Source organism: Macrotis lagotis, chromosome X, assembly GCF_037893015.1.
Source record: "Macrotis lagotis isolate mMagLag1 chromosome X, bilby.v1.9.chrom.fasta, whole genome shotgun sequence".
NCBI lineage: Eukaryota > Metazoa > Chordata > Mammalia > Peramelemorphia > Peramelidae > Macrotis > Macrotis lagotis.
Genome location: NC_133666.1, coordinates 467,762,475 through 467,769,702, shown reverse-complemented (window position 1 = coordinate 467,769,702; position 7,228 = coordinate 467,762,475).

Below are 7,228 nucleotides of genomic sequence, written 5' to 3'. Positions count from 1 at the left end.
ATACAATTGTGCTGTAAGAAATGACAAAGCAGGATGATTTCAGGAAAACCTGAAGTCTGGGAAGTCTAATATAAACTGATGCAAAATGAAGAATGCTGCACACAATAACAGTAACAAAAACATTTTAACAATGATCAATTGTGAAAAACTTAGCTATTCTGATCAAGGATTCAAGAAATTTTCCAAGGACCTACAATGAAAAATACCATCTACTACCAGAGAGAGAGAACAGCCGAACTCTGAATGCAAATTGAAGCATATTTTAAACTATTTTTCTTTGTTTTGTGTGTGCTTATATGTTTTCTTTTTCAATATGGTTAATATTGAAATATATTTTGCATGATTTCATATGGATAATCAATAGCATATTGCTTGCTTTCTCAAGGGGTCAAAGAGGGACAGAAAAAAAGTAGAGAATGTGTAACTCAAAATTTAAAAAAAAAATCAATTGGGAAATATTCCCTATAACCCTGGGGGTAGTTCTAGAATCCTGAGGGGTGGGAGAGGGGGAAGTAGCCTTGCTCAGGGTGCCTAATTCTTCTGTAAGAGTGGGAGATGAAATAAAGATACCTGATATAAAGGCTTTATTGGGAAAATTATATATATATATATATACATATATATATATATATATGCATGTATATTTATCGTATATAAGTATCACAGGCTTGTTATGACAGAAGCTCCAGAATAGAGATCTGCCCCTAAATGTATCCTCTAGGATCCTCTCCTTCCCTGAAAACAATCAAGCAAAACTTAAGTTTCTTCAGCAGTTGTTATACAATCCTAAAATTCCAGGGATCGAGTTTTCATTATCTAACAATCGGAGTCCCTTTTACTACTCTTTAATGCCATATGGCCATATATAATTAAGAACTGAGAACTGTTGGTTCATGTCATTTCCAAAAAGCCTCCCTCTTAATGGGACTCAAATGAGATAATAAAGAACTTCTTTGAAGGAGAGGGTCCTACTAGTCTTATACCAAGTATAAGGGAATGGAGGAAGCCAGAGATTAGGTGGAAATACTTAGAATTTAAATAGGATAGAGATACAAATCTCTGACTTTTCCTAATTGGGAGCTCTGAGTTGTGATGACTATATTAATGCCTTTTGTCTAACAAACTAACAAAATAACAGTTGACCTAGAGGTCATTTTTATTGCTTCTAGTTGAAAAGCAAGCAAATTGTTGTAATAGAGAGAGAAAGCAGTGAAGGGAAGAGGAGCTAATGACCAAAGAGAAAATCATGCCCATATGGGAAGAGATATATGTGACTAGAGAGAAACAACTACACCCCTTTTCAGAAATGGAGAGGGAGTGGAAAGGAATGAGTAATGGCTAGTTAACTGTGTCTTCCAATGAGACACTTGCTAGTACTTTGCAAAGAAAGCAACACTGTTAAAGAGTTAAAGGTAACATAATTACCCAAACAATTTAGCTATATTTCTCTAACCCTTCAAAGTCCAAAGCCTTTAGTAGAATTTTAATAAGTAGTCAAATAGAGGAAGGGATTTGTGGCTGTTTAAAAGCAACCCTTCTTCCTTTTATTTGGGAACTGAAAACTACACATTTATAGAGAAGTTAGGGCAAAAGTTCCTCATCCTCCCACTCTTTCTAGAGAATGAACTGGTTGCTATATATCTGTAGTGTTGGGTGATCTTCTGGGAGCGGTCTGAACTGAGTAGTTTAGGTTCTGTGCTGAAACAGAATGAGACACTTATAAGTCATTGAACAGTTAACAAAATAGAGATTTAGTCATGGTAGGGAGGAGATTCAATACGGATAATGGTTGAGGACATCTCAAGTTGATCCAGCTAAGCAAAACTCCCTTGCCTGTATTAGCCATTGTGATCAACCAGTCAAACCTCATAGAACACCCCAGTCCAGTTTCACACTGGGGCTTTGTACTCATATGAAGTCCAGTCTGAATCCTGATTCCTTGAGTCACAGCCAAATCTTAAGAAATGTCTCATTAATGTTTAAACAAAATATTTGTCAAAACTGTGTAGGGAAGTGGTGTTGGTGGTGAATATATTATTCCAACCATATTCCATTTCTTAATGGTAAAGTCCTTGGGGTCTTCCAGAGGACTTTTCACCACTAAATAATTTGGTGGTCTAACTGGTCTAATCTGATCTCTGTCTAGAAGTCAGCACCAAAGGACAAAGAAAAACTAAAACAGAAATGTAACAAAAACAAAGTAAAACAATGTAACAATTCTCAGAAGAACCATGTTAAATGACTAAATCCATATATTGGGTAATGACAAATCTTTTCTGTTCATAGTAGGTCTTTCGATGTAAAAAGGTAACCATTTAGCAGAAATGATAACAGGAACATCAATGATACTTCCTTCATAATTACTGATCTTTATCACAGGTCATGGAAAATTGCCCTGTAGTACAAAGTCTTTGCCCTGTGAAAGGCCTCTGTCCTTCTTTGGTGTGGGCTACTTAGACACTTTCACTTCTCCCTTGTTGACATAAATCAAGCTCCTTTCCAATAACCACCCTTAGTCTTGTAATCCCTCCCAGGGGAGGAGGTATAGCGTAATCACCAGGTGTTGTACTGACAGCAACATGGACAGCTAATTCATTTTAATTTACAGTCATCTTTGAGCTGCAATGTACCTGCCTTGTGTGTTCATGCTAGTGCTCCATTCTTTTGCCCCTGGGCCCATATTTCTATCTTTTGTTGTTTACTGGTGATGACCTCTATCTCTCTACCCACTATGCCCCAGTCAGAAGCTGAAGTCCACATTTTCAAGGTTCACAGCAACATTACTTAGATCAAAGTGGTTTTGCTCAATATTGAAGCAAAATGGACTTGTAAGGCAGACCTGACTGGAGAATCTATAAAAAAAGGTGGTTGGGGTCTGAGTTACCACTGCCTTCCTGTGTTCACACTCATTTAGTCCAGGACATCTATTCTATTTTCCATAAGTAAGCAATATCCCTTTCTGTTAAGACAGGGGAAATATTTCTGGGGTCTGAGTTCTATGCTTCTCCAAAGTCCCTTAATAGACACTCAAGAGAGAAAGAATTACAATGTAGAGTTCAGGAGTAAGAGTTTTTAAATTGATGAAACACATGATGAGGCCTCAGCTCATTAAATGAGGATCCAATTGGCACATTTATCCACAATCCTAATTTTATAAATGTCTCTGAACTCTTGGGAGGAATTTAGCACTGTCTTTTCAAGTACTTCCCCAGTGGCTAGTACCGAAGAATCAGAACAAAATCCTTGTGGCAAAATTATGGTTGGTCTCTCAAATTCCAAGTTTAAAAAACAAGCCAAACTCAGCACAGTTGTTAAGATTCCAGAGATGTGTCTCAGTTTGCATTGTCTCACAGTTGGAGTCTCTTATGCTAATCTATAATGCTAGTTATATCCACATATAATTATAGGACTGAGAACTGTAGATTCAGTTACTTTGTCATTTCTAAAAACCATTCAAAACCAAATATTTTACACAAATAACTCCCTCTAATGTGACTCAAAGGAGGGCCAAATGAGATAATAAAGAGTTTATTTGTAGACTTGTAGGAGATTAATAAATGCTTGTTCCTTTTCCCTCTCTTCCCTGGGAGAGGACTTTTTTCCTAGAGACCTCCCTTGAGCACAAAAAGGCTTCCATTCTCTGCTAGGGCTGAGCTAGAGGTCTAAGTTTCTCCTTTCTATTTATAGTCTTTCTTTTTCTCCCCAAATTCAGTCCTTTCAGGCTACTCAAGATGGTAAATTGAATTCTGAAGAGATCCTTTGGGAAAATTTGGAGAAGTCACATTTCCAAGCTGAAAGCCCCATAAATAAAGCACAATAATCTCTTCAAGTTACAGTTTTTAAGAAAACAATGTGTTTTTCTTCTTGACAAACAGATGCAGGCAAATTTACTGTAATCTCACAGGAATAGGGGTGCCTCATAGTAAGAAACCACCATTTCTATAGTCATTTCCAAAAATTATGATCAGAAGAGAAAGGTCGATCCCCTTTCCTGTACTGCTCCAGCCCCGACTTCAAGAAATTCATTATATTCCAAGATTTAGTGAACAGTTCAGGGCTGAACCTTTTTCAGGTCAATGATTTAGAAATATCAGTCATAGAAAGAGAAGGACATTCAATAAGAAGAGGCATGGAAAATATCTCAACTTGATTCAACAGAACCAAACTCCCATAACCTGCATTACTCACTGAGATATTCCAATCAAATCTCCAAGTTTTGCCACTGATTTCTTTCTTGGGTTCAGTTCCGCCCCACAAGGAATTGCAACTCAGACTTGGGAATGCAGGTTTTGGGGAAAAAAATAGAAATTTATTAAAGGAAGTTACAGCATATTAAGAAAGAGATAGAAAAGTTAGAGTTTAAAGAGAAGACCCAGTGGATTGCTAGCTGGCCAGATTCAGCATGAGACTGGAAGGTCAAAGAGCGAAGTCCTCTCCTCCTTCCCCTTAAGTTCTCTCCCCAGTCCACGGGAGGGAGTGGTGACCTGGGAGTGACCCAAGTCCCCAATTGGAGATTTTGCCTTTTGGGGAGGGCACCCTTTTGGGTGATCTTCCAGAACCTGTGCTTCCTGGCTGCCCCAGAAAAACAATGCAATCCAAGTTGAAGATCAAGCCCTCAGGTGTTGCCTAAATTAGATGATAAAGGAAGGAAGATTCCCTTTACATGCCAACAAGAGATTTACAAAGTTTGTCTCCAACTGATCTCATCACTCCTTAGGCCCACATTTCTCTGCATCACAAGGACCCCCCAAGACTTAAGAGGATGTTTTTGTATTTCAGTAACTAGGAAGTGAAGTAAACAATCTAGACAGCCAATTCTATAGATATTTCTCAAAACCTTTTTAAGATAAAACCAGTCTAACCTACATTAGAGGAGGGGTTCAGATATATTTTTCCTACTACATATGAGTTGTAGAAAGCCAAACCGAAGAGGAAAAATGATATTGAAAATAACAACAGCAACATAATAATAATTTACAAAGACTCAACTATAATGGAAGTAGTAATATGATTATAAGCTAACAATAGAGTCAAATACCCAGGTGAGATAAGATATTTCAAAAAATGGAAAAGCATAATATTATCATTTTCAGATTATTCTTTTGAAGTCTAGGACATGTTGGGTTGGTCTGGTCTGGCCTCCTTGGTTTAGAGGACTCAGAATTCCCAGGGGCAAGTTTGGGGAAGTATAATGTCTTAGTTCATATAAAACTTGGATGAAAGGGTAAATTTTCTTGGCTAACTTCTTTCACATCTCCCAGAGGTATCCTTGGTATCAAGGTTGTATCCTTGATTCATTCAGCTTTTATATATTTAAAAATTTTCTTTATTTATCTGTGTCACTAATTTTTCTTAATATGTTCTTCTCTCTATCCCTTCCCAGAGAACAACCATTGGAGTTAAGTGGTCATACAACTAGGTAATTATTAAATATCTGAAACCAAATTTGAACTCAGGTCTTCCTTATTCCAGGGCTGGTGCTCTATCCACTGCCCCATAATCAGCTATTTTAAGGAGAGAAAAGAGTTCACCAAAACTAACCATCTAAAAACGTCTGACACATGCAGTTTTTCACACTCATAGTTTCCCTTCTTATATATTTTTTGCAGGTTAATCTCAAGCATAATTTCACAACATTCAGTTTTAGTTATTGTTATTATTCTTTCCATTCACTTTCCTGTAGTCATTTTTTATAATTTTCCATTTTTAATTTCACTTTGCATCAATTTATGTCTTCTCAGGCTTCTCTTTGGGTCTTCATGTTCTATGGTTTTGACTTTTTAACAAGCAGCATTATTCCATGATAGTCATATACTATTATTGCTGGAAAGTTGGTATTGCCATTTAAAATGGAGTTGATAAAAGTGAATGAATTCACATTTTAGCCCTGGAGTTTTAAAACCCCCTATAGAATTTATTATACTAGCCTGGCAAATTTACAGATTAAAACTTTTCTTCTCCAGGAGAGATATTAATCTGCTGGAAGAGAGATTGAATAATCAAGGTTTAGGTGAGGAGCTTGAATGAGAGAGAGAGTGTAAAGGGACTAGACCTAGACCGAGTGAGTTGAGGGTGAGAGGGAAAGGCGAAACAACTATAAGGGCTGGCTTAGACTCAAGTTAGTCTGGCCACATGACAAAGAGGTCCATGGATCTTCAGGGGGCATAGGTCAAGAGCATGTGGCACTAGCTTAGAAAGAGAAAGGAAAAAATCATCATTCTTACAGGGTGAAAGTAGGAAGAAGAACTTCTCTTCTGGGTCCCTGGCTTAAATACACTTCTGTAGTGGGTTGGATAAGGGTGGCACTTGAGGAGTGGTCTAAATCCTGGCTCCAGGTATTCTCCAAAAGGCAAGCTATGTGCTGGTCTTTCCTATCCCAAAGTATATGACCTTTAAGTCCAACACATCATTTCCTGTGGAAGATGATTATCATGCCTGCATAAGCTTGGCCCATCAATGACAACATGGCCAAGGTCAAATTGAACTTTTTTTTCAGATTGAATTTCAAAAGTACCCCCATAGTACAACAGGCAGATTACAAAATTTGTTTCCAATTACAATGTTCCCTATGCCTACTATCCTCCAATTTATATACAGTTTGCTTATACTCTTTGCTACTTCAAAAAGCGTTTCTATAAATATGATGATGTATATGGAGTTTTCTTCTTTTTTTTTAAAACATAAGCTTGGAGTATATGCCAGCCAGAGGTTCCTTTGGGTAAAAAAATTTGGATATTTTAGTTACTTTTGTAGGATAATTCCAAATTGTTTTCCAGCATGATTATACTAAATCATATCACAATAGTACATTAGGGTGCCCATCTTTCCACCACCCCTCAAACATTGATAATTCTCATCTTTTATCTTTGCAAGTTTGTTGAACTTTGAGCATACCCAGATCACTTAAGATGAAGAGATCAGCTTTTGAGAGAAGACATTCTGCATTCTCCTATCATGTGGGTAATATTAGACTTTATTTCTTAAATTCAATTTGTAAAAATGTTCAGTTCCAGATTCTCTCCCTTTCTCCTTCCCCACCCCCACTGAGAAGGCAAGAAAAATAGAACCAATTACAAATATATGTAGTCATTCAAAACAAATGTCAATGCTAGCCATGTTTGGTTATTTTTTAAAGAAAGAAATGAAAAAAATTGACTTCCATTTGAACTCTGAGCCCATCAATTTTCTTTTTAGTGGTGGATAGTATGTTTTGTCATGAGTTATTGGC